The sequence below is a fragment of the Pteropus vampyrus genome, unplaced genomic scaffold, assembly GCF_000151845.1.
Source record: "Pteropus vampyrus isolate Shadow unplaced genomic scaffold, Pvam_2.0 Scaffold339, whole genome shotgun sequence".
In the NCBI taxonomy this organism is placed as follows: Eukaryota; Metazoa; Chordata; class Mammalia; order Chiroptera; family Pteropodidae; genus Pteropus; species Pteropus vampyrus.
Genome location: NW_011889120.1, coordinates 675,061 through 691,619, shown reverse-complemented (window position 1 = coordinate 691,619; position 16,559 = coordinate 675,061). Strand labels below are relative to the sequence as shown.

Sequence of the window (16,559 nt, the reverse complement as noted above, 5' to 3'; positions counted from 1 at the left end):
GAAGGTGGGAAATGAGACCAGAGAGAGAGAGAGGCCAGATATGAGGGCCTTTCTGTGCTAAGCAAAAGAATTTGACATTATCCCATATGCTAGGGCTGTACATTGGTGTCTATAACCACGCTTATATGTTAGAGGCCTTACTTGGCAGCTCTACTGGATGAGTGAGGCAAATGTGAGACCAGAAGCAGGAAAGTGACATGAAGGCTCTTCCAGCAGTCCCCAGAGAAGCAATGAGTGTCTGTACTGTGGTCAAGTAAAATCTACAGACCTTGGCTACCAATCAAATATGGGGAGTGAAGGAGGAGTGTGGAGGACTGAATAATGACCACCAGGGTTCTGGCTTGTACATTTGGTTACCTAAGGGAACCATTCACCAAGAGAGTGATGGAGGTGATGATACAGTGACAGATTCATTGGGGTTGAGGTGCCTGGATTATATCCAAGGGAAGTCAGCCAGATGACAGTTGTAAACAGCTACGTGTTGCTAGTATATCAAAGCACAAAAGGAAATTGAATGTTCAAATCAAATAAAAATGTTTACTTATAGACTTTTAAAGGTAACAAAGGTAATTTTATTTTCTTCAGATAGAACAGTGTAGAGCACCGCCCCCCGCCCCCCCCCCCACCCATTCCTCTCTGGCCTAATGTGTGGGCAGCCCCTTTCCAAAAAAAAACAGCACTGGGAAAGAAAAAAAAGAGAATAGGAAAGGATTTAGTAATTATTTATCTGTGATAAATCACATCTAATGGTAATTATACTGACTGAGGTAGATGTTCTGTCTCAAAGCATCTGTTCTGGAGTTGGCTACTACTTTGTTCCTTCTCCCCTAAAAATATACACAGGCTTGTGGATATGCTCTATCTGTGCCCTAAAGAAAGAACCAGGTATGTTGACTGCAGTGAAACATAGACAAAGTGTGGAATAAATTAATGTTTTCAGTTTTAAGCGACCATGTAGATACCGCATTAAGAATCTAAATAATTGATGTATTCAAACTAAAAAGTTTCTGCTCAGCAAAAGAAACTGTCAATGAGGTAAAGAGACAATCATCCGAATGGGAAAATATATTTGTAAGCAACACCTCCAATAAGGGCCTAATATCCAAAATATACAAAGAACTCATATGACCCAATAACAACAACAAAAAATGATCCAATCAAAAATAGGCAGAAGACCTGAAGAGACACTTCTCCCTAGAGGACATATAACTGGTCAACGAATATATGAAAAGATACTCAACATCGCTAGCTATTAGGGAAATGCAAATCAAAACCACAATGAGATACCATTTCACACCTGTTAGAATAGCTATACTCAACAGGACGAGTAATAACAAACGTTGGAGAGGATGTGGAGAAAAAGGAATCCTCATACACTGCTGGTGGGACTGTAAATTGGTGCAGCCACTATGGAAAACAGTATGGAGGTTCCTCAAGAAACTAAGAATTGATCTACCATATGATCCAGCAAACCCTCTACTGGGTATTTACCCCAAAGACTTGAAAACCCATATCCAAAAAGATATCTGCACACCGATGTTCATAGCAGCATTATTCACAGTGGCCAGGACATGGAAGCAACCAACGTGTCCTACAATAGATGATTGGATAAAGAAGCTGTGGTACATACATACGATGAAATATCACTCAGCCATGAGAAGAGATGAAATACTGCCATTTGTGACAACATGGATGGATCTTGAGATAATCATGCTAAGCAAAATAAGCCAGACAGAAAAAGTTGAAAATCACATAATATTACTTATATGTGGGGTATAAATCTAAAAGTAACAAATGGGCAGGACAGAGACTCATGGACATGGACATGGACAACTGACTAGTGGTTACCAGAGGGTAGGGGGTGGGGAAGGAGGGATTAGGGAGATGGGGTAAAAGGGGTCAAATATAAGAGGATAGGGGGAGGGTGAAGTGGGTAAAGGGGATCAAATATATGGTAGCTGAAGGAAACTGGATTTTGGGTGGTAAACATACAATAGAATATACAGATGTCAAATTATGATGTACACCTGAAAATTATATAATTGTATTATCCCAATAAATTTAATAAAGAAAAGAAAAAGAACTATAAAAAATAAGAGTATTTTTAATTACATTAAGTATATTCTAAACTGAAAACTTAAGATTATGCAGACATCTGTCCCTAAAACAGATGTTTACCCAGCTGCCTCCTCACTGTCTAAAATGCAGCCAAGTGGTATACAAAGTGATGTCAGTCTAGGTGACAGACATCTGGACTTATGCAGAGCCGACGGGCTAATAGCTTGCTCATGTGTGATTAGAACATAACAGAGAGAGGAATGGGAAGGTTGGACTAAACGGGGAAAAGAAAGTTTTAGGGCATTGATTTAGAAAGCCGTTGCAGATTGTTGGGAACCACGAAAGGATTGGGTTAAAAGGATGGTTTTCCTCCAATGTAGCCCATCTTAGGTGCACTTGAGCCTCCTTAGGTGCAAAGATAAAGAAGATGCACCATAGTGGCTATGGCTCTATATGCTCCCTGAATACAGATCTGTCTGTTGTAAAGCACAAACCTAAATCTTCAAGGTAAGAGCAAAAGCCACCATAGCTCAGCTGTTGCACAAATGGCTTCACAAACTTAGAGATCCCAAGACAACAATTCAGAAGAGAACATCTGGAATGAGGTTTTATGCTGATAAGTGCAAGACTATGCATATAGTCTTCAGTAATTTGCTCACCAAGACTCTAGGAAATGCCAGCTGCATATATAACGTCTACTTAAGCTAAATTCTCCACAATTTGTTCAAGGTTACTATGCATTATATTGAAGGTTAATCATCCTTATAACTTGGATATTAGTGAGGAAACTGGGAAATGAATATGTGCAGATGACAAAACCTAAAGAAAATATTTAGTGTATTAAACTCTTTCAAAGGTGAATTCTCCCCATGTTAACATTAGATATTTGTAATTCATGTTTTAAAAAATACTTTAGAGTAAATTTTAATTGTAAAACTGGACAGTATGTGATTCTTTGACTACAGGGGGAAAGTGAGGGCAAAACTGGCTTGTATGAGTTAGCTACCACTGTGTAACAAAGCATCCCAAAAACTCAATGACTTAAAGCAATAAGCATTTATATTATTGCTCACAAAACTACAGTTAACCTGAGTGATTAGTCTGGTCTCAGATGAACTCCAGCATGGGGCCAGCTGTCAGATGCAGGTTGGAGCTAATCTTGGCTAGGCACTCTCACATGTTTTGAGATTGTCTGACTTTAGACTGGTCCTAAGATGGCTCTAGATAGGAATAATGAGCTCTCTTCAGTGTGTTCTTTCATCTTCCAGCAAGGTAGGCCAAGTTTGTTCTCACAGTGGCTGAGTTCAGAGAGAGAGCGAGGGGGTGGGTAGAGAGAGAGAGAGAGAGAGAGAGAGAGAGAGAGAGAGAGAGAGAGAGAGAGAGAACACAAGGCTTCTAGGCTCAGAACTGGCACATCGACACTTCTACCACATTCTGTTGGTCAAAGCAAATCACAAGGCCAGCCCATATTCAAAGGGGTGTGAAAACAGACTCCACTTTTTGATAAGAGGAACTCTGAAGATACACTGAAGGGATGTATACACCGGAAGAGGTGAAGAACTAAGGAAAAATTTGCAATCAGTCTCCCACACACATAAATCAAACAGAAAGCCCAAGCCAAATATCAGGAAAAACTTAAAAGTTAAACAGCTAGCGATGGTCAATGGAATAAGCAATCCATCTCTTTCCTATTATGTGATGACTTATGATTTTTAAAAACTAGTTTCATTCAGCAAAGTAAAAAGGATTCTGTATCCCCACTTCTTCCCAATCATATATGAACTCCATCTAAATCACATTTTTACCTAGGTCTGACCTTGAAAGGTGCTTAAAATATAACTGAATTTTTCCTGTTGAAAATGAAGCATATCTACTGATTATTTTGTCAAAGAAAAAATGTATTATTTTATTCAGCATAATGTACTTGGAACTGTTATGAGTTGTGCCAAATTCTGACACTTTTCGGAATGATTCAGATAAAACTTTGCAAGAAAATTCCACTACCTGAAGCATTTTTTTCCGAATTACCTATTTAATAACCCACTTCTTCCCCTTCGTTTTCGTAGACACATCCAAGATGATTATATTTTCCATAATGGTTCCTGAGCCACTTAAAAATCAAAAATAGTTGGATCCAGAGTCATAATTAAAATATTTAACAAACAGTATGGCATGGACACTTACCATTCAGAACATAGCCTGGCACTGGATTTTGCTTTGATGTGAGTCCCACCACCACCTCCTACTTGGAAGAAGGGATGAAAGATGCCTCCCATTTCACTTCTCAGGAGAGGGGCACTTTAATAGTCCATTGAGAGGGCTAAATATGTGCTCTCTGGAGCATTAGTGACACTATAGCCTCTTGTCTGGAAAATCTAAGCTGCAGAATACAAGCTGACTCTAACAGCTGAGGAGGAGAGGAAACTGATAACACTGGAGTTGGCCAGCACAGCCAGAGTTTATTAGGGAAAATGAAATGTTTCTCATGGGCCAGATATTGCCCCTCACTAGAGAGAGCCAGTGAGGAGGTCATCTTAGTTCCTGTCCCAGAGGACCAGCTAGAGGGATGAACATCAGACTCAGTAGAGAGAAGCTGTAGGTATTGTCAGATTCTCAGGGACTGAAGAATAAATAAGGAACTAAGTGGAAAAGAGGGAAATTCATCTTCACCAAGGGAACTACACAGAGAGATCTGGAGAAATGAGAGGAATTCTTACCAACAATGAAAGTGCCCGTAAAAGAATCAATACTTAAAACTCGTAGTCAGGCCCAAAGAGCACTAATCCAGTTTCTTATCATACCAATGAAGTAAGACCATTCCTATTCCCTCACCACTCCTCCGCCAATCCCTTGTACTCCAAATCTGGAGGATCAAGACCTCCACTTAGTAAAACAGGGGAGAAAAAATAAAAGCAAAAGTGGGTAAGGCAAGAAATTGACCACAGCGTTCTCCCCCAATTGCTAGTTTTCCATCAGCCACAGCTGGAGAAGTGAGGAAAGGCCTTACCCTTAAATTCATTCCAAAGTTTGACTATTGCATCGGACTAGACATTTAAATTACTAACAACAGGGCTTTCTATCATCTAATAGTATAGAGAAAAGTCATCAGATGGCCCAAATTTTCACCTGGGGTAAAGGAAAATTTAAAAAGATGCAGCAGCAAACAGTAAGAAACAAAATCGTTTCATAATTACTTATCACTCATTGTCATTCTTTGATGGACCAGTACAAAGACCCACCTCTCTTGAAAATGACACTCTCATGGAAGAAACAAAAATAAGAAAGCAGCAAGTTATACAACAGGTAGTACTGGTGCCATAAAGAAAAATAAAGCAGGGTTAGGAGACACAGAGGGATGGTAGGGGTGGTGCTATTTTCCACAGAGTAGCAAGGAAGGCATTTGAACAGAGACACAAAGTGAGAGAACCAGCCATATAACTATCTGTGAGAAGATGGTCCAGGCAGAAAACAGAGCAAGTGCAAAATGCAGAAGCAGGAACGACCTTGGTTGTCTGAGGATCAAAGAAAAGGCTATATGGCTAGAATAGAAGGAGTGAAGAAAGAATGGTAGGTCACGAGTTTGGAAAATTCACCAGGAGACTAATCATATACTGGCATGAAAAAGGAATTGGACCAGAAGTGCAATGCAAAACCATTTGAGGGCCGATTTCCATTCTCAAATGATTACCTTGATTGCTGTGTATGAGAAAGGATGGTAGACCGCCAAGAATGGAAACTGGGTGACCAGTGAAATTTCTCAAGCAGCTGCTTCCAAATCACCTAGGATATTACTTAAAGGGCAGATTACTAAGCCTCTCCCATCCCCCAAAACTATTGAATCAGAATCTTGTGGGAATAAGGCAAAGGCTGTTATTTTTAGACGACTCTTCAGGAGATTCTCTCATGCTATCAGAAGCAGGAATCGCCACCCTATATTACACAGTGGCCATTTTATGAGCACCCACAAAAGAACTAAGCTCAATATCAGGCTTATGCTCTCTGTGAAATGTGCATGTTTTTATCTTGCTTCTTTGCTTTAACCACATTTCATCCATCATTAACAATGGTGCAGGACTTTCTGGTTCAAACTGTTTTGGTTCCAACTTTAACTTGGGTTTGATTTTACTATTTATTCTGCCTTCATTATCCCTTTCACTGTTATTTATTTTTATTTCTTATAAATATTATTTTCTAGTATTTATGCATCCATTTTAAAATTTTTTTAAGAATTAAAATGCTACTTCAGCAATCTTCAGGGTAATAAAATGCACTGTACATACATTGAATTTAGACATGTCTATTATAGCTTCGATGCCTTTTCTGATATAAGGCAGAGTTCGTGTTATTTTTTTTCCTTAAAGAAACATTAACACTAATTTTGTTAACTTTCTACCCAGCATAGCCATTCAAACAATAACTGGATGAGTTTACTCCTAATGCCATTTAAAATTTTTTGAATACTATAACATATTCACCTGGTCTGCTCTGCTGTATAACATATTTCCTAAACCTAACTGAAAATAAATCATTTTTTAAAGTATACCTTTTAAACATGTGAAATTTTATCATGATACTGATTTTTTTTTGTACAATACAATGTCTAAGTGGTTTCATACCACATTCAACCCTAGTGAATTTCAATAAAAGCAAGAGAGCTCTTCAGAGATAATTGAGAAGGCTTAAAGTGAATTTGACTCTTATTCTAGGAAGCAAAAAATGATATTATATATTAACAGTAAGATTTTAACAGCTCCTAAACTTGGGCAAAAAAGGGAATCAAGTTTGTACCAGTCCAAGTACCTATAATAATATGATAGAAGTATTTACCATCATTTCACACTATTGCACTCTGTGCTTCTAATAACTAGGCTTTCTCACCAGAAATATTGCATTAACACTGGACTCTCAAATTTCTAGGTGTGAAAAATCACTTACTTTTTTAAAAAATGTATTTGTTATTTCAGGCTGGTCAAGGTTAAAATGGCCATTTATATTATTTCTAACTTCAGCTCTAAGCTCAGAGATGTCTTGGCATTTGATCAGCCAAAATAAGAATTTGTTTCACCTGTATCCAACAGGATAAAATAATAAATTAGCAATCAGTTCATCCTTTGCCAAAAAGAAGTATGTTCTAAATTCATATACTATAAACTATCTAATAATCCACATAGTACTACTAGGGGAGGAAAAACTTTACTAGGGTTTATTCAAATGATATATATCTCAAGAATGTAATATCCCAATTGATATATACTATCTCAATTCATACATATGAATTCAGTATAAAGTGTAAGTGATCATCTTAGCAAGAACATAGCAAGTCCCTATAATGCAAAAGCTGATTCTAAAGGTTCCTTATAAAGCAGTGAAATTTATATAATTTAGTCATTACTTTTCTCTAATACAAAGTCATCTGGTAGCCTTTGCTGTTAACTTCATGCTAAAATGTTCCAAGTTTAGAATCTTTTACCAATAAAATAGGAAAGAATTAATAGTTTTATTTCAAGGGAGAGGAAAACCGCTTATCCCACAATAATGAAACCCAAGCAAATGCAAGTTTGTGACTATAAGAATGTCTATGATTAACACATTATTCAAATTCCTTCATGGCATTTAAATTGTAGTTTAAAAGCCAATCAGCAAGAAACCATAAGAAAAGGACCAAACTCTACCATGAAATAAGGAACTATAATAAAGTCTATTCAGCCCAAAATATTTAGTTTAAGACAATGAGCACAGTAGCACACATTTCATCTAAATGACACCATTTAAACAGTGCTGTAATATAATGTTACTAAAGACTGATAAGTATAGTGCATTATGTGATTCCAACCATTGTGAAAAAAATAGTATTAACAAGCATTGTAACAGCATCTCCACCAGCTTGGCGCCTACAGAGTCAATTACTTTGGCCATATCTTTCCAAATGATTTAGTAATGCCTTTTAACATTACGAACATAAATCTAACACAGTACGGAATTCCGATGTAGTTTGGTGCTTCTGGAGCTGCCTAAAAATGAAAAGGCATCCAAGTGAAACGTATTATATACTTATTATACCTCAAATTTTCAGTGCCTAAAATGTGAAATAATTCTCTACCATTTAGCTGTCTGCCTTATAGTATATTCTAGATTTTTATTTCTAGGCTTTTTATTGTACTTTGGGAAATTAGTGGCACAACATGATTTTTAAAAAGCGGTATGTGACTGTGCTTAAATTCACATAAAAATAGCATTTTTACAACCATATTGAAATTTAATCCTTTTACACAAGTTAACAAACTATCTCTCTCTCTCTCTCTCTCTCACACACACACACAAACTCTAAACAAAAACAATACTTTTGAAAAGTGAAACAATGCAAATTTATTTCAGGAACTCATATTGCAAAGGTCAGCTCTGGGTCAATTTACCACACTAAGGGCTGTGGTAAATTGGCTGTGTTCAACTGAGTCATTTATCTACACTACAGTATAGAACTTGAAATAGATCCTAAAGTCAAGGTAAAACGGTTTAAGAGACAAGATCCTAAGTGTTTTATAGCTATCTCTGTAAGAAGTGCTTTTCCTTACTAAAACAAAGTTTAATTAAAAGATTGACTACATTTAAAGGGTTTTTTCCTCATCAGCTCTTCAGTTTAAAACACTATTATCTTTGTTACTATAGTCTGTACCTTGTCTGATCTAAATGACGTGACCCAGGAAGTGCACCTTTCCATTGGTGGAGAAGGTAAAAGTCCTTTTGATTTAGATCATACACTTGATTCATCTGGTTGTGTAAATGGAGAGCTCAGAGTTTATTGCTCTTCAGTGAACTAGGATAAAGACTTAGGATTATGATTGCTAAAAGGGAATTTACTTACAGGTAGACCACCATTTTAAGAAAGAGGAGATCCTGGAGAAGGAGGATTAATATAAGGGGGCACCTGAGCAATAATATAACCAGGGGAAGAAGCTACTGGTTATGGATTAAAAGTCATGGGTGGAGGTGGCACTTAGCTACACACCAAGTGAGGAGTGCCTGAGTCCTGGGCAGAACATGACATTGGATGGTTCACTGCTGGTGAAGGAGATGGGGGTGGTGCATGTTGCTCTGGAAGCATAATAGAGTAATAGTGCAATATCGATGGTTGAATTTGATATTCGATGTGATGGTGAGCGGGTGATAAAGCAGGAAATGATGGTTGCTTAGCACCAGAATTAGAGTCATCCTGAATAAGGATGATTATTAAATTTCTATATTCACTTGTTGCAATACTAATGGTTTCCCGATGGACTGAAGGAGATGGAGGTGGAGACAATTGTACTGGAGAAGCACAAAGACCCTCATGTGGCTGATTATAGTGCTTGTATGGCTCATGCTGCATGGGAGGTGGTGACATCAAGGTGTCCTGCTCTGGTGGAATATGCCTCTTATGGTCCTTGGCCAGCTGCATTTAAGGGGTTTCAGTGTTTGGCAAGGCAGTAAAAGGATGAACTTTTTCCAGTGGAGCACAGGTAACAAGTTTTTCAACTCTCTTATGACAGTGATTAATATGAGCTTGTAAGTCTCTCTAAGACAAATACGTTCTCTTGCAACCTTGGACAGTGCTACACATGAAAATATAACCTCGTGTATGCTCAATTCACAGCACAGGAATACTACAGCCTTACGCTACACATCTTATTTCCATTTTTTTTTCATATAAATTAGCACAGTCATAGCAAAAAGGATGCTTGCACAGAATCATTCACCCATAGATTTAACGAGCAAATCACATTTGTCACAGAAATGAACTGAATCATCCTTTTTACCTATGATGTTTACCTTAAAGTCTTCCCAAAATATTCAGGAGTTTTTTTCTTTCTTTTTTCTCAACAGTTTACTTCCTTTACAGTCATATTGTCCTTCTTCGTTATCTTCAAATTCTTCACCAGGACACATCCCATTCATAGCCCTTAAAGTCTGCCTTTGCTCACCTGCTGGAAAATGAGATTTACAGGAATTAATCTTTGAACATCAAGGCCACCTGAGGATCCAGAACTCTCAGTGGCTGGTAATCCACCATCAACATCTGTAGGATCGAGGTTGGCATACCCTATTCTAGCCCAGGACGTGAAGGTGAGGTCAGATGCCTCCCCATCCTGTGTAGCTTTAATCTCTGAGGGCTTTCTTCTCCTCTCCTTTTCCCCATACCACTACTCTGGTGAGGGGGTCAGGCATAGTTTGGACAGGGTGGGAAAGAGCTCCAGCGTTGAGGTTGCTAAGCCTGATCTGCGTGTGCCGTAAGAGAAAGTGGCCTTTAACTGGCAAAAAACACTGATGGGAATGGGGAAGGGGAGCACAGCAGTAGGCAAAAGGATAAGCTCCCAGCACAGAGCACTACCTTCAGATACTGCCTTATTTATTTTTATCTTGTTGCACTTTTGTAAACTGCCTTAAATCTCTCAATGGTATATGCATGTTATATATGTGTGCACATATATGTATATGTGTGTGTATGTACATATATATGCATACATACACACACCTTTAAGATTTTGCCATTATACGATGAATTTAAAACCATCTTTGTCTGGAGGAAGGGAGCACTATATTTATCTTATCAAGGAAGAATCATGTAAAAAGTAGTGAACATAATCATTTCACAGGGCTAGACATTTGCTGTCCTTGTCTAAATGATTATAGGTATTTAGGCCAAATTTCCCCAGGTCTCACCTTCCTGCAAGCAGAAACAAGGCCACAAAAATAGCAACAAACCATATTCACTTGGTTCCACCCTCTCCCATAACTGTGGCTCCTCTACACCTCAAGGGTTCTCTCCCAAATGTGCAGACATTCACTCTTTTGGCTGTATCAACTGTTAAGTATCTCTAGCAAACACCAGAAAAAAAAAAAAACACTGATCAATCAAAGAAAGTTTTTTAGACTTAATGCACTATAGGAGAACACTGCCTTAACAGCGTCTAAATAGTATCTCGGAAGAAGGATAGCAGGGTAGGGTATCAGGGAGTGCTCTAGGTGGTTTTAGGGCAGGTCTTGTAAGGTGAATTGGGCAAATTTTATTCTATGACAGCTATAAGTCAGTAAGCACAGGGAGGTGAGACTACTGATGTATTAATGGGAAACATGTTATTCTTGTTACGTAAACTCTTTTAGTTGGCTCATGATTTTATCTTTCAGGAAAAAATATTTCCTGGAACAGTTAAGTTTGCTTCTTCTCAGAATCATTTAACATAGGAACAGAAAACCATTCCCAGTTCCATTATTATTTTACATGTTGACAGGAAATTATGTTGGTTTCCTTTTCTCTGGTCTGGTTTATTGGGCTGTTGATTCTTGACTACATCAATGGTGAAAATACAATAAAACAATAATGCCCAGATAGTCACCAAAAGCACCAGTACCCACCAACGCCCAAAGTCACTGCTACGCCATCAAAGAAACAATATTCACTGGAGGTACTGCTAAGTCCAAGATCAAGGGAATCCTTGCCCTCTTTTCTTTCACTTTATTACATAGACTAAAAAGCACTTCAGACTTAACACTTCCGGAGGTGTTAAAGAGATTTTTCTGAAATTGCCCTTTTTAGTTTTTACTTGCTCTTAATTATTGCCCCCTGCCAAGGACTCAGGCAGTGCAAGCTCATGGTAGCTGGTTTAAATTTGAATATACAATGCCACTCACCTCTGATATCCTCCCCTAGTTCTTGAAACTTTTCAGTATTATGGCAATGCTATCCTCTCTTAGAATTCATTCACTCCCAGGAAGCAACTTCATCCCTCATGCAAATAAATTCCTAATGGGCCCATCTCATGGAGTCTCCAAACACACCTAAACTCTAAGGCCAACATACTTTATTCTCTCAAACCAGGCTTCCCATTACATGTTGATTTAAATTTAGATAATTCGGAATTTTATTGGCTTAAAAAAAGCTGTATTTTTTAAGTAAGTCAAAGTGGTTCTTACAAAAGTATGGATTTCTGCTCCCTCTTTTACAATTACTTGTTTGCCAGGCTTTTTATGAGGGTTAAGTATTTTTCTAGGTGATGTGTATATAATTCAAAGTCCATGAATACAAAGGGGGAAAAGTGTCAAATATAACTCATTTTCTTTTCTTTCCTGGAACCAGTGTTTTTCTGTCTAAACTGAGACATTTCTCATATGACAGAATGTTGTCCTTACACATGACCCTGGGTGAAAAAAGCCAGCTCTCTTTCCCAGTTGGCTAAATTTGCTTTTGTTGCTCATTGGGTGTACTTCGAATTATTTTGGAAATAAATTCTAAGTTCCGCTTTTGAGTCATGAAAGCATGCTTCACTGTGGACAAGTGATGTTAACTTCTAGTCTAGACATCCCACAGCCAGGAGCTGCTCCGTTTCAGCACTTCTAATAGGTCTGCTTACAGTATTTGCTTGTTTATAGCTGAGAAGCCTGACCTGAAAGCCCTTAATAAATATTATTTAGTGAAATTGTTGATAAAATAAAGGGTATTGACCTTCCATTATCCCCATCAGGTTTAAAAAGCTATCTTGCTATGCTTGAAAAGCTGCCTTTACAAATTGATTCTTATTTAGTGCTTTTAAACAAAATTTAAATGGGCTTCCATTCACCCACCTCCTTTAGGGAATAGAGACTGTTCTTCAATCTCATTGCTCTTAAAAGTTGCTAGAGTTAAATTCCATTGACAAAAGACTCAGTGTCTGTAAGCCTGTAATAGTGATTGGATATAAAAAGGTTTGGGTTTGGAGACTTAAAAGAAATTAGACCTTTTGAAATTGCTTGGATTCAAGGAGACCTGTTAGAATTCGGCTTTGCCTCAAAAAAAATCTAAATGAGGTTGGCGATGGAGAATTATGGACTGCACAATGAAGGGGTATCAATGTGCACGATTAATGCTAGGAAACAGGTTGAGACATTTCCGTTTAAGCCACGTTGCCATCTGGCCCAGAAGCAGTCATTCTACCCAAGTGACACCAAAGGTCAGCTGGAGTGAGAGCCGTATGTCCCACTGCCAGGCTCCTGGATTTTATTTCTCATTTAAGGGAATTTGATCTGTCATTCTTCTGGCTCCTATGGGCTTTAAATTCACATAATCAACATATCACTGCCAGAGACTTAGTAATAGCTGAGGCAGTTTAAAGGTGAGTGGAGAATAATCATACTCCCAAGCCAGATGCCTTCAGTTCTGCAAAGAAATAAAAAGTCCATCTTGGGTCCAAAATGTAAGGCAAATTGCCCTGTGTGAAAAAGACCTTGGCTCACCTCCCAAATGTGCTAGCAGCTTTATTTTTTGTCCAAGGAGGGCTGGCCCTTTGTAAAAGTTTAAAACAGTGGTTCTCGAAATGTGGTCCACAGACCCCCTCTAGGGACCCTTTCTGAGGGTCCTTGAGGTCAAAACTATTTCCATAATAATACTAAGATGCTATTTGCGTTTTTCACAGTTTGACATTTGTCATGATGGCACACAAGCAGTGGTGGGTAAAACTGCTGACATCTTAGCACTAAGCAAGGTAATAGTACCAAACTATACTAGTAGTCACTGTATATTTTACTGCTACACGGTAAAAAGAAAATGCTAGTTTTGCATGAGAATGTCCTTGATAAAGCTGTAAAAATTATTAATTTTATTAAATCTAAACCCTTGAGTACACGTCTTTTTCATATTTTGTGTGACAATAAGGAACGTACAAATAAAGCACTTCTGCTGCATACCAAAGTACCGTGGCTGTCTCAAGGAAAAGCATTTATTCCATCATTTGAGTTGGAAGGTGAACTATCTGCTTGTTTTGTGGAATACTATTTTCACTTGAAAGAGCAAGTGACAAACTATGGCTATTCCATCCTGGGTATTTGGCAGATATTTTCTTAAAAATGAACAAAGTTAGCCTGTCACTTCAAGGAAAACAATTGACAGTATTTGTTGCCAGTTATAAAATTCAAGTTTTTGAATGAAAATTAGAATTGTGAAAATTTTCTATCAACCACCATAATCCTGACAGTTTCCTAGTACTAAAGACTCATCTGATGAGATCAGTGGTGATTAACAATGAACATAACTTTCTTGAGAGTATATGATGAAATATGTCAACATTTAGAAGTTCTGTGTAACTCAGTGAACCAATATTTTTTCAAATGACCAATGGTCGATGTTACAAAGTCATGCACAGTTAAAAGACCCACTTAAAATATCAAGACAACAATGAATTTTAGTGTAACAGAGCATGAAAACTTCATTGATATGTTCCAGATTCCATCATGTAAGTAACCTTTAAGAAACTACCACTCATTGAGTTTTGGTTTAGTTTCGAAGAAGAATATCCACAATTATCTGAAAGGCTATTTAAATACTTCTTCCTTTTTCAACAAATCTGTATAAACCTGGATTTTCTTCGTTTATTTCACCAATATAAAATAGCACAAAAGATTGAATGCAGAAACAGATATGGGAATCCAGCTGTCTTCTATTAAACTAGACATTAAAGAAATTTACAAAAATTTAAAACAATACCACTCTTCTCACTAAGTTTTTTCTTTTGGGGAAATATATTTTTCATAAAAATGTGTTACTTATGTTACTGTGTAATGGTTTATTATTGTTATTTTAAAGGAAATAATAAAGGAATATTTTTAAAATTTCTCAATAAACTTCACATACATAGAAGCTCTTTGGGGCCCTCAATAATATTTAAGAGGGTAGAGAAGTCCTGACAGTAAAACACTTGCTGTTCTACGTGATGTTTAATGTCTTTTCACTTTCCCTATAAGCGACACTGCTATCCCTCCCCCACATCCACTGCCCCAAATTCTGTCCCACTTAAATCGAATTGCCCAGAAGATCCCAGAAGGTCCCCATCTTCAAAATTAGCTAACAGTAGTATGGGAAGGGAAAGAAAGACCAAAATCTCTTAAACGCCAAGCACTGTGTCATACACCTAATATACGGCATCTCATTTAAGTCTCACAACAGCTCTATGAAATAATAACAACAACCACAACAACAGCATGCCCAAATATTGGGGCAACATTACACATGAGGATTCAACATTATTGCGAGGGTCAGCAAAACCAGGTGGGTGCTCACTAAGAATTATCTGTATACCAAATAAATAAAAACATCTTACGAATACAACATTACTAATTTTCAAATGTATGTGGGTGTTGCTATACCAAAATAAAATTTCATTGTAAAGCATTACCAAATTCACAAAAGCTTCTGGTCATTGTTTTTTAAAATTTCAATCAATGAATCATAACACACACACACGGGAGATAACAAATTTCTGACAATGAAAAGAGAACAAAGAGATCCTAATATTTGGAAGATACTGAGAATCAGTACACTATAGCCTTGTAACTACACTGAATCCCCAGCAAATTTAGTACCTTCAGGGCAGTGCTAAGCTCTTTAGAGTGATATCTTTACTGCTGAAAGCCTACTTTTGCCATCAAAACATCTAAAATTTTAAACAGAGAAGTCAATAAACATATATGAAAGCCAACTAACAGCCTGATACACTACAGGGCTGGATGAGGGAAACAGACAGAAAGTACTGAGAGTTCTGGAGACACAAAAAACTTCTGGCCAAGATGATCTTGGGTGAATTAAGAGTGGACCTGCATCTTTAAGGATAGAATTTAAATAATCAGAGAGGAGAGAGACTGGCCTTCCAAGGGAATGATACAGGCAAAAACACATGTGGAAAGCAGGTGTGTTCCAATGGCAATATACTTGACTCACCAGAGGGCTCATATAAGGAAGCAGTTGGGAGACACAATTGTGAAAGGTACTTTAGGGCCAAATGTTGGGTCTGGATGGACTAATGAGGGACATAAACTTATCCTATAGGCAAGTTAAAATCATCAAGATGTAAAAAAAAAAAGAGAGCAAAGTGCAGTGTAGAGTGGAAAACTGGGGCACAGAAATCAGAAAGTCCTATGAGGAAGCAATTTAGTCCAGGACTGAGACTGTTAGGTCTGAGTGGGGAAATAGAAGCCAAAAAGAATGAGTATGAGGGAGACACTGAAAGGTCAGTCTGGTAACTAACTCAGTGGCGGTAGGCAATGGAGAGGAAAGAAAGAGAGAGGACTCTAAGTTTTCAAGCCCAAAAGACTATCACATGGTTCAATTAGGGAGAAACCATTTGGCCTGGGGCACATCCAGTTACTCAACATACCAGTAAGTTTGGTCCTGGTCCACCAGGTCTGAGGCCTATGTTTAGTGACACAGAGAAATTTTGTCTTAGACTGAAAAGGAAATCAAAACAGAGGAATCCTTAACTTACTACTGATCGTTTGGAAGGTGCCTGCCCTTCTCAACCATTTGACAGTAAGACTTGAAATTTAAGGCTGCAGCTGCCCACTCGCTACCCTGGGCCACATTCAGTCTGCTCCCCTCACTGAGCAAGTCTGCTGGATTCTCCCTGTGCTTTTGGACCAGCAAGGCCTTTGGACTTGGCTTTATTTTATGGGGATGCTACCTTGGATTGGGGGCCTTTGTTTTGTACTGACATCTGGGCTAT

The 16,559-nt window shown here is 38.0% G+C and overlaps 1 pseudogene; it reads right to left on the bottom strand.

The window, feature by feature from the left end:
- Positions 1 to 8,809: 8,809 nt before the first annotated feature.
- LOC105304403 lies at positions 8,810 to 10,606 on the bottom strand (annotated as a pseudogene).
- Between the last annotated feature and the right edge of the window lie 5,953 nt (positions 10,607 to 16,559).